The sequence below is a fragment of the Sturnus vulgaris genome, chromosome 8 (assembly GCF_052056855.1).
Source record: "Sturnus vulgaris isolate bStuVul1 chromosome 8, bStuVul1.hap1, whole genome shotgun sequence".
In the NCBI taxonomy this organism is placed as follows: domain Eukaryota; kingdom Metazoa; phylum Chordata; class Aves; order Passeriformes; family Sturnidae; genus Sturnus; species Sturnus vulgaris.
The window spans coordinates 13,655,579-13,667,188 of record NC_142250.1 but is presented as its reverse complement, the minus strand read 5'-3'; the positions used below and the strand labels follow the sequence as shown (position 1 = coordinate 13,667,188).

At 43.0% G+C, this 11,610-nt stretch overlaps 1 protein-coding gene across 1 annotated transcript in view; it reads left to right on the top strand.

The window, feature by feature from the left end:
- Positions 1-139: 139 nt before the first annotated feature.
- CSGALNACT2 (chondroitin sulfate N-acetylgalactosaminyltransferase 2) overlaps positions 140-11,610 on the top strand; it is a 32,483-nt gene continuing 21,012 nt past the window's right edge. Inside the window, exon 1 of the mRNA XM_088168885.1 lies at positions 140-272. The gene's annotated coding sequence lies outside the window, so the exon portion shown is untranslated. The remainder of the gene's footprint in view (positions 273-11,610) is intronic.

The window sequence follows — 11,610 nt, the reverse complement described above, 5'->3', positions numbered from 1 at the left end:
CCTCAGGAGAGCGGGGAGCGAAGGCGCCGCGGGGCGGAGTGAGGGAGGGAGTGAGGGAGGGAGGGAGGCAGTGAGGGAGGTCCCGCGGCCCCTCCCCGCCGCCGTGCGGCGGCGGCCCCGCTTCCCCCGCGGGACTGCGCGGGGACCCGGTCCCGCCCCGGGGGCGGTCGGGGGCGGCCGGCCCGTCCCCTTTAAGCGGCGCGGCGGAGGGTCCCGCCCGCTCATTTCCGAGCACGCAGGAAGTGCAGCCGGGCTCCGAGCCGGCCCGCGCGGTGAGTACGGCGGCACCGCGCCCCTCCGCCCTCCCGCCGCCCCGCTCCTCCCCGAGCCCCTCACCTGCCCGCCGCTCTCGGCCGGCCCTCCCTGCTGCGGGCAGAAAGTGCCGTGCTGCGCCCCGGAGGCCCCCCGGCCGCGGCACCGTGGCGGGCCCGGCCCCGTGTCCCGGCCCGGAGCGGGCTGCGGCCGGCCCGCACCGAGCGCCCCGGGCGGCTGTGGGTCCGCCGGGGGCCGCCCCGAGCGCCCTGGAGCGGCGGCCTGGCACACCGGGCCACTTGGCTGTACCGTAGCGCTATCTCAACAATAAAAGGAATCTGTCCCTCACGGCTGCGTTTCCATTGTGTTCGCTGGCCGTAGGCGTGCAGGGAGCGCGGTGGTGCAGCCGCAGGCAGCGGGATGCAGCGGGCGGCACCCCCCCGGCACGGCACAGCACAGGCTGGAGCGGGCACGGTGGCAGCGCCCGGCCGGGCTGTGCCGGGCTGCGGGGCGGCCTTGGGGCTTGCTGCGGCCGCGAGAAACCCCCCATGCTTCCACCAGCCCCCCAGAATAGGGGAAATAATGGTGAGAGTGCTTAATTATCCTCAGTGAAATGTTGAGCGTTGTTTAAACTACGGCTTGCATCTCTTCGTTCTTGTCAGACGCGTTCTTGCTCGGTAAATTCTGTGCTCTCGCCAACTGTGAGAGTTGGAACGTTTTGGTATTGAACATGAAAATAAATTGTGTCATTGTCACCAGTCAATTAATTCAGAAATGCTAAAGCAGAAACGGGGGAGTGTTGCAATTTGCAAGGCCGTCTTTAAACCTAAGTATGTAGAAATTTAAACTTGATAGTACATGTTTTCAGTGAAGTGTAACCAGTGTTTACTTTATTCTGTGTGGTTTAATTGTTTGGTTGTTGTTTCTCTCTCTTCAAGTCCCTCTGTCAGGTGAAAATTGAGACACTCTTCTGCTAAACTTGTAGATGATGGATAAGGACTAACTTTCTTCTCTTCTCATGGGTAGCTCAGAAGAACTGCAGAAAAGAGAGGTTGTTTCAACACTGAGTCAATATCTCTCATTAAGGTTAGGGTCATACAGTAAAAATACGTTATTTTCCCCCTTTTTCTTTTCCTGGGAGGCTATAATGCTAGGCCTCGTGGGCAGTTTCTTCTTTTCCAGCATGCACTAGCTGCAAGTTCTTATCTTGCTTTAGTGTGTTTGAAGGAAGCTTCTGGCTTCCCTTTTTCTATTAGCTAGATAGTGGGTCCCCAAGGAGCACCGAAGACAGCAGTTTGGAAATATTCCCAGTAGCTGTCAGTGGAGGTAGATGTGTTTTTCGGAGGGGTGTCAGCTACGAGCCTCAGTTACATCCTGAGGCTTTTATGGGAGACTCTGCCAGTAAGTCCTTATCAGAAATATCAGGAGACTCACACTGAGCATTGCTCCAGCACCACTGTCGCAAACTATCAGCAGCTGAACATGGGAGTGAGAAGAGTGGTTGTTGAAGTACATGACTGTACAGCCCAAACAAACATTCTTTAGCTTGTTTATTGCTGGAGAAAACGTGTGAAAACTTCAGTGTGATTAAAATTAGTTGATCTTGAATAGTTTATTTCCCTCTTGTTCCCATGAGCATCTTTTTAGCATCTTTCTCAGGCTTAAGGAAGTAATAAAGGAAAAAAAGAAACCCCCAAACCTGTCAGTACAACTGCTGCATTGTAATAGAAGTTGCACCAAATTTCTCTTGAATTTAAATTCTTTGGTTTTATGTTCCAACCCCAGGACATGGGTCTTCCCAAGTCAGTGAGAAGCATCATCTGAGGGCATAGTTAAATGACAAGTAGCTGTGGTCTGCTACCAAGAAAACCCACAAGCGTATCTGGCACAAGAATTTCAACCCCTGCATCACAGTCTGCTACTTCATGCTTGCCAGAAGTGTTCTGTGGACCTCTTTATAAAATGAATCCATTAGAGTCACCTTAACTTTTAAAAGAGACAAGATTAAACTCCCAGGAGGGCGGGTAGGAGAAATATGAGGTCAGTTTATTTCACTGCAGAAAACAAATTGCACAATATTTTTCTTGTCTCTGAAGCAGCCTGTCATTATGAAGCAAGCTTCATGACTTGCAGTATTTTCTCCTTAAATAATGCAGAAACAGGATCACAGAGGTAGGATGAAAGTCAGGCTTTGGATAAGTGCTGGAACTGATAATGTCCTTGGCTTTTTGTTCGTTCATCTGCCCTCTAAAGGATCAACTGTCCAGAATAAAAGCATGGGAAAAGGCCATAATAATTTTGCTTCTGGAAAAAATATTGAGAAAATAGGCAGAGGTTTCAAGAGTAGAAGATTTTCTTAAAAAAACCCAAAAAACAAACAACATCATTCTCAAAGGGCACAATGGGAAGAAAATATTTTCAGAACCATACTGTTTTTAGAAAAAAGAAACCACAAATAACTGTGCTTTATCTATGTATCTAATTATGTTCTTTTAAGCTTAGTGCTGGAAATGGGGAAATGAGACCAGAACTCACAAAATGTTTATAAAAGAAATATAATGCTTTTTGAAGGGAATGGGAATATAGTTTTATTTCTGAGTTGGAACCACAGCTTGTAAGAATAATTTGTGGAAGGGCACTTATTACTGTCTGCTAGAACAGTTTCATTCTGAATGATGATTAGAAAAGCCCAGCACATCCATTAATATTATAGCTCATTTTAGAAAAATCTGCAAGTGTGCAATTGCTTTAATATCTTTAATTTCTTTTTTTTATTAAGCTCTTTGATTTTTTTTTTTTTTTGAGGGTAGGAAAGATTCTGCAAGTTGCAGTCCTCCAGTCATGAGTGCCTTTTGATGCAAAAGTAGTTGAACAGGGTACTGTTTTAGACCCTGCTTTAGGGGCCCATTTTAGGTGCAGCTAGCTTCTGCTTTTATCCAGGCCTTTAAAAAATTATTGTAAGGCTGCAGTGTACCTAAAAATGTAGACTGACAAGTTATTCAGCTTAGTGTTTCTTGGGTATCTAATACTTGGTGTGTGTAGTCAAATTTGATGATTCTCATGGTCACTGCTAGCTGAAAAACTGTTTTGAAAAGAGTTACAAGGTTACATGTAGTCATTAAAGATAGAGGATTCAAGGGAAAAGGAAAATCGCTTTTTTTCCCTAATCCTTGAAGGTGCTGCATGTGGAAACATGGCACACTGAAATACTTGTGAGAAGCTTTCACTCTCTCTGCTGGCACTGGGCTGTCAGTGCTGCAGCTCTGCGTTATGGTAAGGCTGGCAGGAGCCACTTGCTCCACAGTTATTTCTGAATGAGGTGTGGTGGAATAGTATCGTGGAACAATCTCTGCTTTACCTTACTGGTTTTTAAAGGCTCTTTCCATTCACACGCCAAATTCTCTTAAAGTAAGTTGATAAAACTGGCTAGTTATTTCAGGCTGTGAGTGCAAATGTGAGCTCTGGAAAGGACATCAACAGGAGTTGGTGTTTGAGTGAAGTTCAGAGAATCCAAATCAGATGACATGAGGAAACTATCTTGTGAGGGAGTCTTGTATGTACTTTTTAAATCTGTTTCCTGACAGTCATCTCCAACTGTAATAAAAAGTGTCTGTAGTGATTGACCTGTTAATTGATTTGTGGCTCCCTACAGTGTAGGTGCTTTCCAGCACGGTGCCCTTGGGTCTGATTGCTTCCTTTAGCTCTTCCTGCATTCCTGGGAAGGTTTTGGTCTGGAGCCCATCTCTCCCTGCCCAGCCTGCAGTGGAAGGTGCCCATGTCTCCTTAGGGAGGTGCGTTTGAGGGGAGTGTTGGCACTGTGTTGGTGGGTGACAGCAGGGGCAGAGCTGCCTCTGTTCAGCCTTTTCCCCCTTTAATTCTTTCACTGGTGGAATGAGTGGGTGGTAAGGGCAGGTCAGTCTGGCTTTTGTTCTTGCCTTTCTCCCTCCCCTGTACTAAATGCTGGTGTTTCCCTGGTGAAGCAGCTCCTGGCAGAGGATCCTTCTCTTGTGGTACTGGGCTTTCTGGGATGTCACTTAGGGCAGCTGTCTGGAAAGCACGGATCAGCACCCGACTGCCACCATCTGCATCCTGCTGTCAAAAGGGAGGCTTCCCATCAGCTTCTCTACTATGGCCAGAAATGACCTAAAAATGTCCATCAGTGCGTTGCTTCAGTAGATGGAGGGGTAAGAATATTTACCTGTGGGAGCCTGAGTGCAAGTACACACTTGGCAACTAAAGAAGTGTGCAGAATGGAGGTGTTGTAGCTGTCTCAGCAGCATAGGCATGGCTGGGCTGACGCTGGGGGAGAGTTTGGGCACTTCTCTGGCATACTGGAGGGAATTTCTGTTCAAGGAAACCAGTATGCCAGCTGTAGAGCAGAAGTAAAATTCTCTCATGGCTAACAAACCCTCTGGAGATGGTCCTACCCACATACTTTTAATAGCTGTCACTGGCAGCAGTTACCTCTTTTTGCTGAACTAAGCTCCAGGCTGGTTCTCACGTGTTCAGAGTTAAAATAATACAGTGCAGTACAGGTAGGAGTTAAAAATAGCTTAGAAATACAATACTTGCAAGTAAAATTGCTGAACAGATGAGGCTCTTTTATACAGACACCTGCTTCTTGTATTTAACTTTGATAAATGAGCATCAAGCATAAAATGAGGTTAGTATGTCTTATGTCTGCACTGTTAATTGTGCTTTTTGTCAAGACAATAGATGAGTGCTTTCACTCAATTTTGAGAAGACCAAAATTATAGGATACTTGAGTTCTCCAAAAAGTTGTATATAAACTTACAGCAGTTTTGTCTTGACCAGTCCCAGTTAATTGTGTAAAAAAACCGACTCTAATAGTTGTTCTGATGCCAGTTGCCAGAGACATGGATGGACAGTTTCTGGCTTTCAGGTGTGTAATTGCAGGAAGACATGAAAATTTAAAGGTGATGGCTGAGGTGCTGCTGTACAGAGTTTCTGAGCTAATTCTGTGTGTAGATGTTGTGTGTGATAGTCAATTGCAACCAGCTCGGTAACCAGGCAGATTTTCTGCTACCCCAGTGTTGGTGTGTGGTGTTTGCGTCTTCTCCCTATAAACTGCAGAAATAATAATACTGAGAGGGTTCTGGGTGGAGTTAGTGTTGCTGCTGCAGGGGCAGGTGTTGAGCAGCAATGCACAGGAAGCAATTGAAGCTTGTTGGGAACACTGCTGAATTAAAGCAGAGGAAATGATGTAAATGAGCTTGTGTTTTGAAGCACACTGTGGAAACGCAAAGTGTTAGTCTTGAGCACCTTTGAGAGTGAACCCACAGTTCTGAAGCTAAGTCATAAGTTTGTGTGAAATCTGTCCTGTAAGTGTTTCGGGTGACAGCTTTCAGATGACTTGTGGCAGCACTTCTGCTGTCTCTTGAAGGCTTCCTCGAGCAGTGGTGTCAAAAAGGATGGCACTTGTCAGCACTGTTGATGCTGCTCACAGCCCCAGGGGCAGCTGATGCCTTGCATGTGTTGTGCTCTGGTAGAGTGAAAATTAAGACTGCTGAGTGATAGTAGTTAGGCCATCTTTCATGTGCTCTGTGAGCTCCTAATACACGTAGAAGTCTTCTGAAGAAGAGACATAGAATTTGTGAAGCACGAGGATGAGTATTGGTTGCAGTTGGTGCTGGCTGGACAGAGGCTGGCAGGTTTCTTCCCAGCACAGTCAAAGCATTGCTCCTATAAGATGCTTCTGCAGGGAAAACTTTGCCCCAGTGCCCCCAGTGTTTGGCGAAGGATTGGGTGTTAACATCCAAAATACTGTTAGTTTCTGCTATGAAGTGCTGCTATGCATGTTTCTTTATGTTGGATTTAAATTAGATTTTAGACATAATCCAGTGTTTTTTAATTCTTTTGCATTTAACTCTTCAGAATTCCTCCTTAATTTAAGGTCCTGAACTTCTATTGGACAGGTGGAAGTGATAGGGATTTAAATCAGCTGTGTGAGGGGACAAGAAGGGAAGGAAAAAACCAAACAACTTTAAGCGAGTGTTCAGACAGTGTAGCAGAAGTTGTTACCAGTGGAACCATGTATTAAATATGACACTTGGGACAAGTGTGGTAACAACCTGTATGTCCTTCCTGTGAAGCAAAGCAAGCAAAAAAAGTTAGAAAAAAACAGTAGTGAAATATGAACACAACAAAAGAGTGCAAGGAACCTGCAGAAATTTATCAGAGGTCTGCAAAAACTCTTGGCTTCTCTCCCTTTGAAACCATTATGATCCCTTCCTGAAGCAAAGGGGAGGAAAGGCAGTTCAAGTGGTCCAAAGACTGACTTCAGGGACTTGAAAAACAAAACAAGAGAGGTAAGCAGCATAATGCAAAGTGTTCAGGGTTTGTTTCTAGTTGTTCATCCTTGCAGCTTTTTCAATACAAGGAAAATACCAAGATAGATAGTTCTGACAAGCTGCTGGCTTTTCTGCTTCCAATGAAGCTTGCTGTTGCTAGTCCTTTAAGAGTAAGTTAATGCTTAGTTATAATGTCAAACTGAGAAATTACAGATGACATAAGCTGTGCTTCTGGAATGCACCAGATGTTTCTCAATTGTTTGGCATCCAGCTTTCATGGCTGGTGACATATCCATGGCTGATTTGTTGTGCTGCAAGCAAAACCTGAACTACTATGCTGAATTTTAGCCTTTCTAAAGGGTAAAATGTGTTCCTCCTTCCATCTTTGATTGTGGACTGAAGAACAGCAAAGTGAGCAGAGTTTTGAAAACCACATGTGAATTTAAGTTAGCTGTTTCAGTTTTATTTAAGAAAAACTTGAGGGTGATTGAGCAGCATTTTGTCAGGATTTCTGGATCAAGCAGTGTTTTAAACTGGTTTTTGTTGTTTTAAAACTCTCAGGCCAAACTACCACTTGGACAAAGTGCACAAAAATGTCTTCCAGTGGTCACTTCAGGAGTCTTCAAACTTGCACTGAGGAGGTTTATGTACAAATATTCCCTGGTCCAGGTAACCCTCAAAAAACTTGGCAATAAATCATAACTTCAGTGAGAATATTGCTGGTGCATAGTTGTCTGACGAAACTTTATTAAATTTAAGTAAATTTCCTATAAACATTTCTGTTTTCAAGACAGATATTAATAGAGGTTTGAAAGTATTTTAAATAAAATTGGATGCACTTGAGAATTTAACTTCACTCTGTTTTCACTTCAACTTCTACAGCTGCATCATAGTCTGGAATATTGTCCTTGAAAACAGTGTCACTCTTACCACAGGAAAAAATTCAAAAAAATGGAAAAAAATTTAACTCCTCCACATTAAGTCTCTAACTTTTTTTTTTAAATGCTGGCCAGTTTGCTGTGCAACTGTTAGAAAGAACACTCTGGGTATGGACTGTCCTTTTCTGTCTCTTCATAACTTCAGAAAAATAAATCTCCATGTGAGAACCACGTGTGGGGGGGGCCTCAAAGGATCTTTTTTGCTCTACAGCATTTTCAGATTTGCTTTATAGTATGAGGAAACTGCATGCATGACCTTTATTCTTACCTCCCACAATGAGAAGTTTTCCACGGGCTCCATGCATGAACTTGAATGACAATTAAAAACAGCTCAAGAGTTTACATAGGTTGGCATTTACATTTTCACTATGCTTAGGTTACAGTAGCTATGTTGTCTTGATCTCTATATATAGAGAAGTAGATGACAGAGATCTGAGAAAACACAAGACAACTTGATTCTGAGAATGTAGTTAAATGTGAAACTGAGGTGAAGCAATGGCAAGAAAACAACTTTATTCTTATCTTTTTGGTTTTGCCAGCTACCATTCCACAGTGGGTGGCTGAAGTGATTGGTTTTAATAAACAGAACATGGCATCGGTGAAAATTTAAGTGTGCTGTGCAAATGCTGTGCACGTGAGCTGGGATCAACAGTTACCTTTTACTGCACTGTTGCATTTGAGGGAGCACGCTCATCTTGTGTGGGGGAAATATTTAGCTGGGGCCTTTTAAGTTGTTTAGACACTTTGGATGCCTAAAGAATATTTCACCTTTCCTCATTCACTTTGATTCAAGGTGAAGCTGTGTTGTTGCTAAGTGTAACTGGTTTTCTGTCCTTTTAAAACAGGCTGCTTTCTGTGCAAAAAAAGCCCTACCTACAACATTACCTTTTTGAAGACTGCTGTGCATCTTAAATTTAACTTCTGCCTCTTGCTGCAGCTGTTGCTCTATGCTACAGAAAGAAGTATAAACATCTCTCAGCATGTGGTCTAATAGAGATTACTGTGCATCCTTGAAGATAAGCTGTGGTTGCTGTAAGAAGTGTGATTTAGTTTTGCTTAAGTTGTCCTTGCAGTCTTTTTCCCTTGAGGGGGTGTGCAGTGTTACACAGGCTGTTGGGAGGCTCTGCCACCTTTCAGTGGTTACTCAGTGTTGTGCCCTGGCCCAGGATCCCAAATGCTGCTGAGTTACAATTTGTGCAGCCCCTTATGGGGACTGTATCCTTAATAAGGGTTTAACAAAGCCTGTTGTAAAAGTAGGCCGGGTTCTTGCCTCATACTCGTGTGAAAAGCATTACTTACAAGATGTTGGGAATACCAGGAGAAAGATCATCCCTGATAAGTGAGCTAAGGTAGCTCTTATTCTTCTGTTCTTATTTCTAGGTTGAACTCTAGCAACCAACAAAGTAGGCACAAAAAGTGTAGTCATATAAAACTGCTGTTCCTTTAATTCCCTGACAATATGGGGAAGAAGACATGCTTCACCAAACTTGGAGTTTGTGGTTTTCTTGCCAAATTTAAAAAGAGGAATAGCACCAACAGCAGTGCAGCAACCCACAAGCTAAATAATACAAGCAATAGGAAAAGTTGTGTCATACAGAAAAGCTATTGTCTTGTGAAAGCTGAAGGTAGAAGAGCCTTTCATGATAGATGTTTGATAATAGTTTTAAAACAAGCAAGCAAGCAAATGAAACTCTTTCAGCTGGTCCTACCTAGGACGTTTGACCTAGTTTTTCTTGCCAAGCAGATGTCTCTCTCATAAAAACAATATAAAGTGACTGTGAGTTAACTTTTGTTTCCTGGCTTTATCTGAAACGGACTAATACTGACCAGTGTGGTTAAGGTGTAGCTGGTTGGGTTTCAAGTTTCAATTTTAATTTAGCATTTTCCAGGCAACTGGACTTGCTTTGGATTCACTGAAGCCAAAGCAGGGCTTCTATTCATAAGCTCATTGCTTACTTTGGATTAGTTATAAGGTAAATAATGTGAATAATACTGTTCTTTCATTTGTCCACTTAACTGTGTAATGGATTTAGTTTTGGTTAGGAACAACAAATGCCAGGACAAGTGATAACTTGCTTGCTTCTCTCACTTATAGGAGATAAAACTGCTTCAGCAAAAGGTTGTTCTTTTTCCTTGTTATTTCACAGTAGATTATGAAGGAGTTGCATTTAAACTGCTACAGTACAGTTAATATTTCCTTTGAGGATGACAGCATGACTGCTTTTTCCAGGTATTGTCATGGCAAAAATAGCACCATTTCTAGATTGTTGGATATCACGTTCTGCTTGCCTTCTCTGAGAACAGAGGCAATAAACCCCACAGTATTTCCTATCCTGTCAACTTGGCAAACTGATTTATTTTTTGGCCGTGTCCATGGGGCAGGGAAGGGGTGTGTGGTGCCATGAGTGGGATGGGTTCTTCCTGCAGCCCCCATGGCCTGTGTGCTGTTGTAAAAACACATTCCAGGGAACCTGAAACTGAGGCAGAAATTGTGAGAGAGGGTTTGGGCAAGCTGTAAAGAGCATGACCTGCTTGATTGTTCTTGATTTCTAAGATGATTGAATACTGCTATTAAAATGAAACCCTACTCCTTTCTGTGCTTCTGTGTTTTAAAAGTTAGTACAAAATGTGTTGCTTCAGTTGCATATCCTGTAAAGATGTAATTAATAAGCAGGATCTGGTCCTTGGAAAAAGCAGAGGTTTTTTTATTGATTTTATCTCTCCCTGGTGTTGAGAGTGAGTTGATCTATCACATGAAACAAGGGAGACAAGAAACCTGATATATCTTCCCTGTATACTGCAGTCTAATGTGGCAGTGGAAATTTGTGGAGGTTTGGTCTTAATTTTATTTTGGAGCACAGCATTTCTGCTGGCAAAACAACAATGTTGCTTTTTGTAAGAGAAACCATTTGCATGGAGAATATTATTTTTTGAGTAGTAAGCCCTGTGATTGTTGCACCCTTCACTGAAGTAACTTTTTCCTATGGTTCCCGTGCCTGAACTACTTATTCGTGGTGTACTGTGAGTTCTAGAATGGTCCTTCTGCCAAAGGCATGATTTCTTTTTCCTTCTCATTTAGAAACTAAAGAAATGTGTGAAGTTACCTATTGCAGATACACTTGAGCAGTTTAAAATTCATCACAGCCTCTTCATAATGTGGACAGTTCACCAGAGTTGATTTTTTTTTTTTTTTCCCATGTCCTTCATTAAAAATAAAGTGACATGCTCAGTGTTCAGTGTACAGTCATCGTTGTCTCCCTGTTTCCCCCATGGGACTCTGGCTTTGGCAGAGGAAAGGAAACTGATGAAAATCGAGGGGTAGCTTGAAGAATTTTTGGTGTCAGTGAGGTAAGGTGAGCAGTAAAGCTGAATTTCAGTGCTTACCAACTAAAAAAGGGGATGCTGGGGTAAATTGGAACAGTGTATCATACTCTAAACTTTCAAAAAGTTGAAAAAAAGCTACTGTGTGTGTTTGATGTGATTGATTTACCGTGGGCAGTGGTTGCAATGTGTACAAGCAAAACTTTCAGGTTTTTCAGAATTCAGTGTGAAACTGGTATGGTCCAAAATATTTTGTGATTATTTTCACTTCCGTGTTGATTTTATTGAATATAGGTTGTCTTTCCATAAATTGATAGTGGTTTTTAACTTCTCTCCCATCCAGCAGTGCATGTGTGTGTGCTTGGGAGGCAGAGCCGTAGCTGAAAGCATATCAGATGGCAGAATTGTAAAAAAAAAAGATTTTTTTTTTTTTTTTTTTTTTTGTGATCAGTAAAGAGGGTGAGGTTCTTGACTAGTTTTCTGTGCAAAGTGAGAACCTTGACAATTAATTCTTGTGAATTTTTTTTCCTCTTCCTTTCTTCCTAATAGCTGACATGTCTAACTTAGAACTGTTAATAAAACCCTGGACAAATTCTTTTGTCTTTTCCGAGGTTATACCTCAGCAGACTGTCTAAGCAGAGATGATGTGATGTGTACTTAAGGTATGGTTTGAGGTTTTTCCCTCCGGGGTTTATGCAAAGATTGTCTACAACAGCAGATGCTCAGCTTGCTTTGTGTTTAGTTTCAGCAAGTGAGAGGATAAAGGTGTCCCCAGCGTTCCTCTAACA